Raw genomic sequence first — 14657 nt, forward strand, 5'->3', positions numbered from 1 at the left:
AATGAAAAAGAGTAAGGCAGGTTGGATAGTCATAAATAATCAAGAGTCTTGTTTTTAATGAAGGGATAAAAAGATACATGATTAATATTAAACATGTTGAAGTGATATAAATTCAAAATAACACTATATTATAGGCTTTTAAGAAAAAATAAAATGGTAGAGGAGCATTTTATAACCAGAAAGATAAAAAAAAATAGATCATTGGGCCCACAGGACTCATATAAAACTTTAATTTGCTGTATCTAGTTTCAGAAGACCTCTAAAGTTACAGCCCTCATTAGTTTATGGCATACTTGGTTTCTGTTTTACCAACTTTTTTTCCTTGAGCACAACCACTGCCAAAACCCGAGATGGAATTTTCAAGTAATTTAAGAGCTAGCAAGCATTTCAAACATACTCAGAGGAGTTGAGTTTGACAAATGAACTTTGCTTGTAATTAAAAAAACATGTGCTGATTCTTTCAGGACCAAAGAGGAACAGCCTCGTGCTTCCTATAACTGTTTAGTATCTCATCTTTTTCTTTTTCTTTTTTTTTTTTTTTTTCATAATATATTATGCATTCATTCATAAAGCTTTCATTGCAACATGGCACAATTCGGGCTTCCATAAAAACTTTTTCCTTTTCAACTTCTTTCTCTGTTCATCTCCCCCTTATTACAAACAAACTCAGTGCTTGTGCGGAGCACACTATGCCCTACGCCACATGGCATCCCACCTTGGCACACTTGGTATGGTGTATCCTCAGCTTTCATTATGAAATGCTGCCCCCCAACACTGAATTCTTGATAACTCCAACAATTACTTTTTTTATGAAGGGTGTTTTCTGTTGTTTCTCCACAACGGTTCCCTCTGACCAAAGTACGAGGTGTTTCCACTGGACACTGGTTATAGCCAGCCCTGTGTCCGCTGTGATGGATTCAGGTAAATTTTGTTGCAGCTTCTCAAAAGCCTTCAGAACTGATCTTACATTAAGTTTCAAAACTTGCAAAAAAAGCTTGCAAAAAAACCACTTCTTTTTTTTTTTTTTCATAGGGCACTGCAGAATTTCTGGGATTTGACTGCACAAACCTCCCAACGGCAGCAGGGCTACCGCCTTTTCTCTCCTCAGCAGTTTCCTCACCGTTTCACGTGAGCATGTAAAAAAATCCATGCTCTTTTCGCTTTTGTATCATTTTTCAGTGCAGCCGAGCTGAGTATTGCCTGAAAATGTCAGAGGCAATTCCGTTTTTTTTTAATAAAAGACCGGTATGGCAAACTTTGGGAAACAAAAACAGCTGAGCAGGAGAGAACATCCATGCACTCATATCTAGCGTGCTTTCAAAGCAGCACAGAAAACCAAATCTACATTGCTTTTTGGTGGAGTCATTTAACCTCCAGGGACACAGTTGCTAGATTCTTTAGAAAATATAAAATATTGCTGCGAATGTTTCTGTAAGATTTACTCACAGTCCAGAACGCTCCCTGCCCCTGCAAATCAATGCATTCCTTGTACTGCTTGCAAAGCTCCCCACTGTGCCCCAAGGAAAAGGCAAAGCCACAAGGTAGATGTAGTCACCAGGATGCATAAATTGGCTTCAATTTTAACAATTCTGTTCTCTTTGAATCATTTGTTTCCCAAATGGACTTTAATAGCCCAGCACTTGTCTGCTACCACTCTCATTCGATCTAATTTATAGGGAAAAGGGAACTTCTATTGTACTCCATCTTCTTTAACTAGTGCTTAACATTTATCCCGGCATCAACAATACATTGGGCGCTGCAGGAGACTTTAAATTCATGGGAATGTGATGCAGCATGTCCACTCAGCAAGCAAGATGTGAAAGAAGGAAAAAGGTGGAACTGGCTCCATGAGCCCGTTGCAGGTATTGACGTCTCTGCAGAGCAACGGAGTGATGAGAAAATACAGGAAAGAAAATTGGGTATTGTAAATTTGGGAATATAGAAGGAAAACTCAACGCAAATCCAGACCTTACGTGGACAGAGAATCATCAAATATCTCAAGTTGGAAGGGACCCATCTCTCGCTCTAGACTCTCGCTCTATCTACCTGCATTGTTTGTCCCTAAGTGGAGATATTTTGAAGGAAGGCAATTCTAACAATGTTAAAACCCTTTCACTTTTCAAACTGCCTGAACCCGAGAAACCAACTTTAAACCAGATTCATGTGAAGAAGTTATTTTTGCAGCCCCACAGTCACAACATAAATGGGAAACCAACTTTAAACCAGATTCAAGTTATTTTTGCAGCCCCACAGTCACAACATAAAGATCAGCGTTACCTGACAGTTACCACATCAGAAACCATCCTCTTCTGTTATGCGTAATTACCCCAAGTTCATTAAGTCAGTAATCTGTTACGTTGGCAAAGGAAGAGGCAAGATTTAACAAGGGGCTTCAACTGGGTTTTGACTCAATTTCAAAGGTTCCTGCTAAAAACCCATGGTCTAAATTCTGTTCACAGCAGCGAGCCGAAGTTAGGAGCGACGCCGTTAACGCTTAACAAAATTATATCGGTGCAAAAGTAATAAAAGATTCAGATCAGGCTTGGAGGGTTTAAACCACAGAATACCCATGGTAAAATGGATGCGATACACAAACATGGCTCCGGTGAAGGGGAAGGTGGAAAAATACGTTACTGACAGTTTCCTAACATGAGAGGGCTCGTGTTGAAGCTTGTTTAACCCTGACCATCACCAATTGATACGTTAACAACCTTTAACACTAGATTCAATAAAACATGCCATCTATAACCTGAAATGGGTTTTACAGAGTCACTGGTTCGCATCTCATTATTAAACTCATTGCTGACCTCTAGAGACAACTGCCGTGACAATACATATTATAAGCTCTCTACCCATAAAATATTTAAAAGTAAGTGTAAAAAAGAAAAGAAAAGAATGAATCTCAAAGAAGTGTGCAGTGAATAAGAAAATTAAAGGGGCAGAGACAAAGGCTAAATAGCTACTATCCTTTCACTCTACAACAAGCAAAAGAGAAAATAATCTGCACGGTTTATATCTTGCTTGTATAACTTCAGGCTATAAAATAATAAAATAGCTGTGCTTTCCGAGGCCCTCCAAAAGATTATAGATGATATAAACCTGTTTCAAATTAGATGCCACCCACTAGAATCATGTCATCTGCTGAAATGAAGGATTTCATGTCTTATCAGAAAGCTGTTATTGTAGCTATACATCACAAAGCCATACACTTATGGATCTCAAGGTAAGTGATTTCTCAGTATGTCATGTTGTCACGCAGAAAAACAGGAAACATTTTCTTCTGTGCTTGGAGAAACCTTTGCTTATAAAAATGCAGTATTTATGAATGCACAGTTGCAATTAATAAATAGGCAAGAGTGAGAAAAGTAACTGCAGTAAATAATTTATAGACATTAACATTAACATCAGACCCTACAGTAGCAGAGAACAAGGCAGCTCTCAGGCAAGTTCTTTCTGAGTTCTGGTGAGCACCGTGCATGGGGATACCTAACCCAGTCTGGAGAATGGGCTGTAAGGAATAACCTCTCCTTGGCAGTATTTTAGAGTGCTCTACAGGATGTAGTTGTGCAGCCAGTCATGGCACGACCTACCTCTCCTATACACACTCTCCAGCCAGAGGTCTCAGAACACACCATTGCCACTGTTTGAGGGCTGAGAGCAGGGGAATGGCTGTGGCCAAGGTGGCACGGTGCCTTGGGGCAGAGCTGGCAGCAAAGTGGGGCCTCTGTCCCCTGCCTGCACTGTCATGGAGGCCACATGAAGCCCCAGGCCAAGCACGTCACCGCTTCTCCTCGGGCACACCCCAAGCAGGGATGCTGATGTGGTCCACGGGAATCAAAAGGGAAAATAAAGAGTTGTCAGACACACAAACCTGAAAATCCCCCTGAAATCAATGGGAATCTGGCTGCTGGTTATCTTGAGGGCAGCAGCAGGACCAAGCCATGGCCTAGAATTACAATGGCCTAGTTACATCTTTTTTTTTTTTCCCCTCCCTTTTTCCCTTTTTTCCTGTACATCCCACTGTATGCAAATATAACTTCATTAGAGAAAAAAATACAGTCAGGAAACCCAAACACCACTCGCAGGCATGCATCGTCTCCAGCTTTAGAGCCCCAAACTCATCTTTTTGACAATAATAATGCTACCTATTTACACCCTTGTCAAAGCCATGTGACATCTGCATGGGAGAAAACAAGCCGGCTAAGAGTCTATTTCTGGCAAAAATATTGCAAGGAAATTAGATTAACCTGGGTGGAATTCTATCTGGGAATTTGGAGTCTGTCGTGGTGATTAAGTCATCATTTCTGTCAGATTACTCTAATCGGCTGTCAAATACGATTCCACAACCCCATCTGTAACTTGGCATCCTCGTTATTCAGTCGATGTTACCTTCTGTATACAAAACAAACACCAAACAAGGAGGTGTGTGCAGCCTAGCATTTAGCAAAGTCATTAGCTGTGATTACTATTGTGTGCTTGCACATTGCACAACTCCATCAGCTTACCTTTTTTTTTTTTTTCTTTATTTAAGTCAGGGGATGCTTCAAATCAGGTGTAATCTTAAACCTGGAGCGCTTGGGTTGAATGGGGAAGAACTGTCTCCAGGCATGGCCGAGCGTGGGATTGTCACGCTCCGAGTCACCACCGCGTCACCAGCAATTGCTTAAATCTCATTTCAGAGTTGTCAGCATATTTGGTGGAAAGGCTTTTGGGCACCTGCTTTCCATCCATTTTCTGAAGAGAAATGGGCACTCAGATGTTCTAGGTAGGCTAAAGACTTCCTGCAAGCAGTAATTTCTGCAAATGAAGCAAGGTTTGTAGGCTGAGGCAGTCAACACTCTAAATGATCTGTATTGGCTGGATAAATACGAGCTATTTTGTTATATATGTGAGTATATTTGCTTTACAGAGGACTTTGGTGATTAAAAAGCAGGAAATGCCTTTCAGTGAAGATGAAGGAGCTGATGGGCTCAATTTGCTGCAGCTGTGTTGAGTCTGGGAAATTCAGGTGCCCTCAGCACCTCCGAAACTCCGGCCATGTAATTAGACTATGAAAAATCATTATTTTATGGTCCATTGCAAAAAACACGTTCATACATGATTAGTACATCTATTAGCAGCTTTTATTCTCCATTCCTGCCACTGCAGACTGCATGAGCCTCCCTCCTGTTACTCCTTGTGCCTTCAGGAAAGAAAACCAATCGTCAAGAACAGACCCTGAATGCATATAAACCTGCCCATGCCTTCACCCAGCTCAGTACATCAGTCAAAGGCCACCTCTTAAAAGTCCTCTAAAGTTAAGCACACTGTGCCTTTAGACCACAGGAGTTTAGGGGGTGTGTGTGTAGGACATTATCCACGATCCTTAGGATCCCTCTCATCATCTTTCTACAACCCTTTTGTGTGTGTGTAGGACATTATCCACGACTCCTCACTCCTTATGATCCCTCTCATCATCTTTCTACAACCCTTTAAAGCCATGGGCAGATGTCTGGAGCTCTTCGTCCTCTTTAGACCTGTCCCTTTCCTCTCTTCCCTGTTATCTGCCATGGCTATGAGTTTCCAGCCATGCCCCAGCTGAGTTTGTCCCCTATCTGTCACCCTTGCAGACCGCATCGCGGGGAAACACAACACAAAATTGAGCTAAACCTTCCCCCAAGCAAAGGGTAAATTTGAAGAACTTGGGTTACTCGGGTAACATCCAAACCAAACAAACTGCAAAAGGATTAAATAATGACAGCTTGCATGTATCTTGTCATTTCTAGCACTTTGGGACTTGCTTCTTGCTAGCATCAATCATTGTTGAAGCCAAAGGGGACTTCCTTTGCATTTTGTACATCTCAGAATTGTAAAAAGGCAGGAGAGAATGCGGGAGAGAGAAGAAGAGATGTCAGACCTTAATAAAACCCTAATATTCTTCTTGGTGAGAGGATTGTAAACCCATAGACTTTTTGGAACCAATAGGAAAACTAAAGAGGAAAAAAATATTAAGGAGCAGCAGGGACAGGCTAGGAGCACAGATGAAGAAAAGCACCTATGAGGTACCAGCACAAGAACCGGTGGGAAAAACATATTCTTTGCCTAACTCTGATCTGGGAATGAATGTAAAGTTTTCTCCAAGATCCTGATCCAATTAATGAGTGCAGCTTAATTAGAACAGTAGTCCAAGGAAAAGAATCTCTACCTGCCAGGTTCCTGAACATCTTTACTGACTCTGGAAGTCAGGAAGGAAAGTATTGACCTACCAAAAGGCCAGAGGAAGAAGAAAAAATGGTCCACAAGCACCAGAGAATTAAATGCTTTTCAGTGGCTTCAGAGATCATTGCTTTTCTAGATTATTATGTGCAGACACCCCTACACACACATCCTAGCCCCTCATTTCAGCTCTTTGCTCCCACATTTTTCAGTATGATCATTTTGGAAGAGCTCTCGAACATATTTCTCACATCACTTCAACGCCAACTGGTTTTGCTTTTTTTAAACCCTTGCGACTCACAAGTAACACAAGTTTCCCAGAACTGAAAGGTGTATTTTCCTATCAAAGAGAACTGTTTAGAACGACTTCTCTAGGGTCAAACTAACTTGAATTACACAGTCAATACCCAGCTACAGCTTCAGGGAACTTCTTCCGGGAACCGGGGACAGTCTCTGAGGCCAAATAAATACTAGTGAATAAAAGAGGCAAGGGACTGCTCTCTGGCTCTTAAGAGAAGTGGCGTGGCACAGCTTCCATTTACACAGCTATACTTCTCCTTCCTCTCAAAATAGGATGCCCTTGTCCACACTGCCTGGTGGGAACAGTGTCTAGGCCATGTTATTGCCCCAAAATATGCCTCCACACCAGGCAGGAAAGTGCTAACCAGCATCAAGACCAATGCCGTGGTCCTGCTTGCTTTACTGGCACAGGCAGAGCTTTGGATTCCCACTATTGGTTTAAGTCATTTACCTTAGTTTATTCGCAGGTAAAAAGAGCACAAATGTGCATCCATCACATAGAGTCTCACAAATAAATGCAAAGCAGTAGCTGTAACTGCCTGAGCGATGGCACAGCCAGGAGATTGTTTGCTGTCATCCTTTCATAAATCCCAATTTAAGGGATTTAAACTGTTAGGTATTCATACAATTTTAGTAGTGGAAGAATGTGGTCTGTTACTTGGCCTCCTAGATTACTGTCAGGCATATATATATGCATATTTTGGAGACAGAGCAAGAGGGAGAGAGGGAGGGAGGGAAGGAGGAAGAGAGAGAAGCAGGAGAAAATGAATATTGCTGGTGGGTGCCAAATATAGTTCATGCAGTAATGCATAACATCATTATTTTCTATTTAGAGCACAGAAACAAGCATATAGCTTGCTTAAAACAAGTTGTTTCTTTTACCAGAGAACACTAAAACTGCTGAAATTCGATGCCTTTTGGAAGCCTTCCAACTCAGTCATTTGCAATCCACTACACTCTGTGTTTTAAATTCACGTTAAATTGAACATTAGCTCGAGTGACTAAAAACAATGCTGTGCTTTAAAATAGTAATAATATTCTAGTGATCCCTTCCGCAGTCAGCCCTGCATCCTGCTGTTCCTCCTGTACATTTACTAATTAGGCGATAACACTTGATCTCTTTTAAAAGTTGTACCCTCATACAGAAATGAAAAAGTTGGTGGTCTTAGAAGTGACAACTCCACTTCCTAATGTACAAATAACTGCTGCTGCTCTGTTAGCAGTTCTACTCCATTTATTTAATTCCTTCATTTCTTACCACCCACACAAATGGCAGCAACTCCAGGACACGCGCGAGCCAAACGGAGTGGAGATAAGGAAGGGGACGTGAAACCAAAATTCTCTCTCCAAAATCACACGGAAACCGAAGTGATTAACTGTCTTTTCTTCAAACAAATGAGCCTTCACAGAACCTATTCAATCCTAAAAATAGACATTAAGTGGGATTCTATATCTTGTTGGGAATAATGCCTTGGGGATATTTTGTATCATCCATGCTTAAAAAGCAAACCCATTAGACATCCGAGCAAAACACCAGATATTATTTTAACAGCAAGAGTTATCCATCTCATCCGCAGCGGCAATAACTTCTGTTGACATTTTGCCAATTGAAGTTTGCGTGCCAATGTGGGGTTCCCTCCCCCCTGCCCCCCTTTGCATTAAAATGATTAAGTCACAGACAGATTACAAAAGTCTCTCCGTGACATTAATCGAAGGAGCCTTAACACCCGTTCGAGGTAACCGTGAGGAACAAAAATTACTGCCCACGTTTGTGAGCGGAACCCGGAGGGCGGCGAAGCGGTGATTTGCCCAACGTCACGCAGGGAGGCACCGCACGGCCCGGAATGACTATCCTATCCGATGGGAGGTAGCCAAGCTGTCCACGCCGCAGCACAGCCCGAGCTCCTCACGCTCTAATTGATTTCTCCTCCTAACACCACTGCGAGGTGCCTACTGCTGCTATCTCTTCTTAGCAGAAAGGAAGATGATGGGGGAAAAAAAGGCACGGAGGCTATATGGGATTCATCTGGAGTCATTCCACAAGCGAAGCCAAGTCTCTCAAGCTGAAATCTTGTAGTTTTATCACCAGGTATAGGTAAGGCAGTAATGAGCGATCGGACTCCACGTAAGCATTTGGTTTTTTACAGTATGACTCCCCAGACACCCTTTTCAAGAGGTAACGTAAGAACCTGAAGCAGTGATCCAGGAGAGCTGGAGGAACCAAATGCCAGCCAAGCTGTGATGGCTTTGGGACCTCAGTTAATGACTAAAACAGTCTTGTAGCTGCATGGTGTGGCTTTGCCCGGCATGACCTATGATGCCAGGACTCAATTCCCAGCATGATACAAGCCTTACAGTCAATGTCTCCCTGGTCATGACTCAACTCTTCTGAAGCCGTACTTTCTTCCATCTTCCTAGTCGGGCGTTGGCTTCCAGAAGTCAAGAGGAGGTTGAGACTTAAAAAGGAGTACTTTCCCTTCAAATCTAAGAGCACCACCGCTCTCCATTCCCCTGTATTAATATTTGGAAAACAGAACTAAAGCAAAGCCAAAACACGCTTCCTATTATCTCATATTCTACGAAAAGCCTTCCCACCTTCCATAAGAATAAAACAGAGGTCCCTTAACCATCCCAGATGGGGAAGGCAGCACAGCAGACCCTTGGGCTTACTTGAGTGCTCTGCAGAGGCCTATCACACAGTTCTTCTCCTAGCAAAAGCCAAACCCCCAGCTTAGGAAGCACTGACTCCTAATGGCGTGCTCAGGGAACTCTGCATTTATGACTTCAGGGTCTTTGAAGACCCAAGACGATGTTCCCGTCTTAAAAAAACCTCTCCTGCTGCCAAACAGAAGTCTTCAAGTAGCTCAGGCTGTGGGCACCATTATAGGATGCTAATGTTTGAGCCTGGTCCACACAAAACTCCTCTCTTTCCACATAAATCTCTCTGATTCCACATGAACATCTAGCATGACTTTCAGAAATTTATCAAGAAAACAAAGCAATTCTCTAACCCCTTCTCCTCTTCCCCCAAAAGCACAATCCCAAACAAAACCAAGATAAATTCTCTTTTAGACTACCGATGACCATGAAGAAATTTAGTGAAAGGTTTTTAAAAACATGCAACAGCTTTTGTAATGCAAAACACAAACTCAGCTGTGACTGAGGGCATGACTACCAGGATATTAAATGCTTGTTTTGCAGAAGTTTTATTTTAAGATTTATGATGTTCTGTGCCTGCATGTACTGTCTCCTCTATGTGAACTATGCTCTGGGAAAACACCATGTGATTATCCTCAGCAATATCCTCTACCTTTGCCAAGCTGAAATTCAGGAAATAACCCTTAAAAGGGAACGACCAGCAACAGCAAGATTTCAGAAAGAAAAGAAAGCACAGCCAGGGGTCCTCTGTTTCTTTCACAAAGTTATCTCATCTACACTTATCTTCTCCATTTTTGATTTTCATTCAATAAGAGAGAAACCAGCCATGACCACTCCCTCAGCTTCACATCACAGATTTTTCTGTTCATTTCCTAAGCAGATCTTCTGCCTGACTTTCTGCAGCATGGAAGGTCACCTTGATGCAGCAATGCACTTGGTCTCCCCTTCTGACAGAAACTAGAGTCTATTATTTGGTACAAAACTCAAATTCTAGGCTATGGGATTATTTTTTTTTAATGTAAGGCTTTTTTAAAGTTCTTGTTGGAAAGCTTTCATATTTGCATTACAATGTACCAGCAAGAACATCTTCTAGCTAAAAAGTGTGATTGAGGTAAGTCTAAAATAAGCCCCTAAAGCATCCAAATTATAACTTCTATTGAAATTCTACCTTTTAAATTAGAGCAAAAGGTAAAATTTATAGAAAGAGCTGGCACCAATGATGTGGGGCTGCTGCCGTTTTCATTTAGCAGAGGTGCAGAGCAGTTCTGAATCCAGAATACACGTCTTGATTCACAATTCCCACCTCTCCAGCACTCAGGCAGGCAGGCAGATTCCTTCCAGTTACCAAACACAGCCTTATCCAAATTTCTTCAAAAGTCAGATATGAGCCCCAGACTACTTGTCAACACGCATGCCTCTCTAAATATTGCAGGGAATAGCCAAAGCACTCAGGTAGAAAAGGGGTTTCGAATGAAGATGTCAGAAATCCTACTCTCCCAACTGAGATCAGCTGGGGTAAGTAGTACAGTTTTATTGTTTAACCAGCAGAGCCATAATATTTTACGCCAAATGAGGATATGGCTCATAAATTCTATTTAAGCTCTCCATGAGCTGAAGTTACAGGAATTTTCCACAACTATCCAGTATCAGCATCCAAATAAAAGCTCTCGGTGTTATGCCAATACTCTGCAGTGGCGAAATAATCTGGCTGTGGAGAGAGAATGAAAAAAGATAGCTCGCTATTTGATCTATCTATGAAAACAGAATGTTACTGCAGTCTCCAGCCACAACCATACACAAACACACACTGTCCACACGAAAATAAGAACATCTAGTTGTGTATACACACAAACAGCAGTAAGAATCACATTAAGTAACCACGTAATTTTTAACCACCCTTTGTATGAACTCATTCTCTTCAATTTTTTAGCATCTCTCTAGCTAATGTATTTTGCCAGTGCTTTCTTTGGATTAAGGAAAGTATTTTTTATTCATACTAAACATGCAGTATACATTTATAATGCTAATCTTAAGGAATTCTAATGTATTTAAATATTTCCCTCAATAGGTACTTGGGAAGTTAAACAAACAAAAAAATAAATGCACAACATTAGCAGAAACATATATTTTTGAAGAATGAGTCAGTTCCAGCTGGCTGTGATATTTGGACCGAGCTGTGATTAAGCTTTCATTAGTAAAAGGGACAGTATCAGGAACAGCAAGGCCAAAATCAACCTGCCTCCACCCATCTGCAAAGCTCTGAACTAGCATCTGACCCCAAATATGAACCTCAGTGCATTTTTCCAGAAATTGAGCCCCTTGATTCCCGTGAAAAAAGCACCAACAGTCTTCATTTAGTGACTATAAATGCCAGTATGTGAAAAGATGTCTTCTCATACTTATTCTTCATATTGCTATTCTACTCAATTAGAAGTTTTCTCTGCATTGTGCCCTACGAGTAACATCTTTATGCATGACTTGCCTAAAGGTCAAAGAAATCTCTTTGCAGAGATGGCTTCAGGTGGAACAGCTGGAGGCCACGGAGAGCTATCAGGAAGGTCCTCTGATAAAACCAGCTGAGCTCAAAGCTCCTACATCATTCATCCTACTTGCTCCAAAGGTAGCATTTGGAGCTACTGCAAAGTATTGAACTCCAGGTTTCTCAGTGTATGCTATTTTTTTTCTGAGCAGGGCTAATGCAGCCTGAGGGTTGTTGCAGCTTCAGCGAAGCTAGAGGAGGGCAACGAAAGCACAGGGGAAGACGGCATGGGAGCAGAAAAGAAATTTTCACCAAGTCACACCCTCTATTTTTGGCTCTCGTGTCAACAGGGAGGAAGACAAGTGCCAGACATGAGAGCTGTTAGCTATCAGGCTACTTTTAAACTGGGATAAATTCATGTCATTCTTTGCAAAACGAATAGGGTCGCAAGAGGCAAGGGACACGCCTGCCTGAGCAACCCTTCGAGCCCTCCAGACACAAGCATATAAGCACAGCATTTAAACTGACTGTCGCTCTTACTTACCAACATCTTGCTTTTTGGATAATCATACATTTTTGTACAAATAGGAGGACTCCGTATTCACACAAGCATAGCAATTTCTTCCACTTCTTAGCAATTGCAGAAATGAGAGATGAAAAAATCCAGGAGCTCATCTCGAATGACTTAATGCCAATACAGGATTAATGCCTATCACATATTTTCTAATTCTTTCCTGCACCAAATGCCCCTAAGGATTGGGATTTAAGTTTGTTTCTTTCAGAAGATTATCCTAATTGGGCAATCCCATTTTTTCCTGATACTTGATCTAAGTTTTACTTCACCTCTTACAATGGTAAATCCTCAGTTCTGTGTACAATCAAAAATAATTCCCATTTCTCACTGGCATTTGAGCAGTACTTGGCATTGAAGGAAATAAATGCACCATCTGCAGCCATGCTGCTGTGGATGCTTGGTGGGGTACTCCCACAACAGCATTTATCCTCTCTCTACTCCTCGCAATATTTGAAATGAACATACTGTATAATAACACAGCCCATTTCCCTCTAAGGTATTGTTATGAATCGGCCATGAAATAATATTAGTGGCTGTCTGGCAGATACTGGCCCAAGTGGTGGTCTAGGACACAAAGTCCAGTCGTTTCAGCCATTCACAGCTGAATGGAAATAGAAAGGTATCACGTACCTCGCATCTCTGCATGAGGCTGTAATCCCACTGAGAGATCCTGGCAGCGGTAAGGAACACTAGAGTGTTTTGTTTATTTTCACGGTGGAATTACAGGCTTCACTTATGGAGGTACCTGACTTTCAGTTCTTACTTTAAAACTCCTCTTATCCTCTGATTAGCGTCTTATTTTCCACAATCTTATTTTCTTCTACCTAGAATCCTATGTTCTCTATCTTGAAATCAATGATAAGGCTCTATTCATACTTTCTTAAAGATCGTTGCAGACTTCCAATTATTCCTTTCAAACATAAGCTGTTATTTTTTTTCTTTCTTTCTGGTTTTTTTTTTTTTTCTTTCTGGTTTTTTTTTTTTTTCTCCTGTGTTTCTCCTTCAGAAGAGAAAATTTCCACTCGCTGTAAACTGCAATGGTAGCAAGGGGGATTGGGTGAGCGTTCCTAGAATGAACGGCGGAGGCAATGTATTCATGAGATTCCCTGATACATTGCAAATTCCTTTTGCAAAGAAGCAAAGTTGCTTATTCTAACCCCTGCTTGTGTAACACCCCCCGTTCCCCCCCCACGATGGGAGATAGCCCATCTCAGAGTTACAATAGGGCGAGGGCTGGGATTGACTGCAGACTGCTTTAATGCCACTCTTAATGACAACTTGTGAAGATTAGGAAGTTGTCAGAATCAGATATCAGCAAAAGCTCCAGCTTGCTTTGTGAAGTCAGTCTGAATTAATTAATGGGTAGCTTTCCTTTGATATTGCTTTGATATTTGTCTGCAGCTGGATAAAAATCAACCACAAAGGAAGCTACATTTTGTTTACCACTGCTTAAGACTCTGTTTAGTTCAATGCTTTTTTCTCTTTTGCAGTTTTTGCTTTTTTAACTTCCTTGGCACAAGGCAATAGAGATAGGCTTCCATTAATAAATGGCGTTATGGTGGCCTGTTTTTCAATGACTGCTTCGCTCCACTCCTGGAGATCCTCAGGCTACATTCTGGGACCAAAGCCATTACTGATTTCAGCAAAGCTGCAAGTGAAAGGATGGACCGTTCCAAAAGTAAGACAAACAGCCTTGCCCACTCTGGCCCCACTTTTCCCATTAAAAGGTATTTAACCCTTTAATGACATTTTCTTTCTGGTTTAGAGGCTGCTGATCACTTGTTCCATACACTGACAGCCTGAAATACAAGCCCTGCAACTAGGGGTCTTCCTTAACTTCTCAGGGTGGGAATTCACAGCCCATGTTAGTGTCTCTAAAGGTTTTGGGTGTCTACCATGACAACCAGATGGACACGTCCGTACCCCAAAGAGGTGCTTGCACCCAAATGAATCCCTGAGTATTTCTAGCAGCCCCAGTGACCCTACTGAAAAGGAGAAAAGAATCCTCTGCGCACCATAGGGGAAGAGCAGATAAAGAAGTGGGTCTTCCAACTAAGCTGACAAAGATGATAATTTCTTCTGGAGAATGAGGAAAAAAATCAATTACCTCTCTGGGGCTGCAAAGAGTAATTTTAATTAGACAGAAGACAATTGCCCAAAGTGTGTTATTAGCGCAGGAGGCTCGATCACAGAATCGTAGAATGGTTCGGGTTGAAAGGGACCTTAAAGATCAAGCCACCCGGTTTCACCTGGTGTTCCAGGATGCATTATGGGGTTTCTAATGACCACAGAGAAGACAGAACTTAGGTTGTCTCTTTCACCATGTATGCTGACACATACAACAGCACAGACCATCTAAACAGCGTGGCTCATTACCTAGTTGAGATGGGAGGAAGGTACCTAGGGATGCCTCAGCTTCCTGCACCACCTTGGGAGTACAAACACTAACTG

General features: G+C 41.8%; 1 protein-coding gene across 13 annotated transcripts in view; it reads right to left on the reverse strand.

Annotated features, from left to right (window-relative positions):
* Window positions 1-14657, reverse strand: part of CELF2 (CUGBP, Elav-like family member 2) — a 383288-nt gene that overhangs the window by 77566 nt on the left and 291065 nt on the right. The window lies entirely within an intron of this gene.

Source organism: Calidris pugnax, unplaced genomic scaffold, assembly GCF_001431845.1.
Source record: "Calidris pugnax isolate Ruff unplaced genomic scaffold, ASM143184v1 scaffold125, whole genome shotgun sequence".
Classification (NCBI taxonomy): Eukaryota; Metazoa; Chordata; class Aves; order Charadriiformes; family Scolopacidae; genus Calidris; species Calidris pugnax.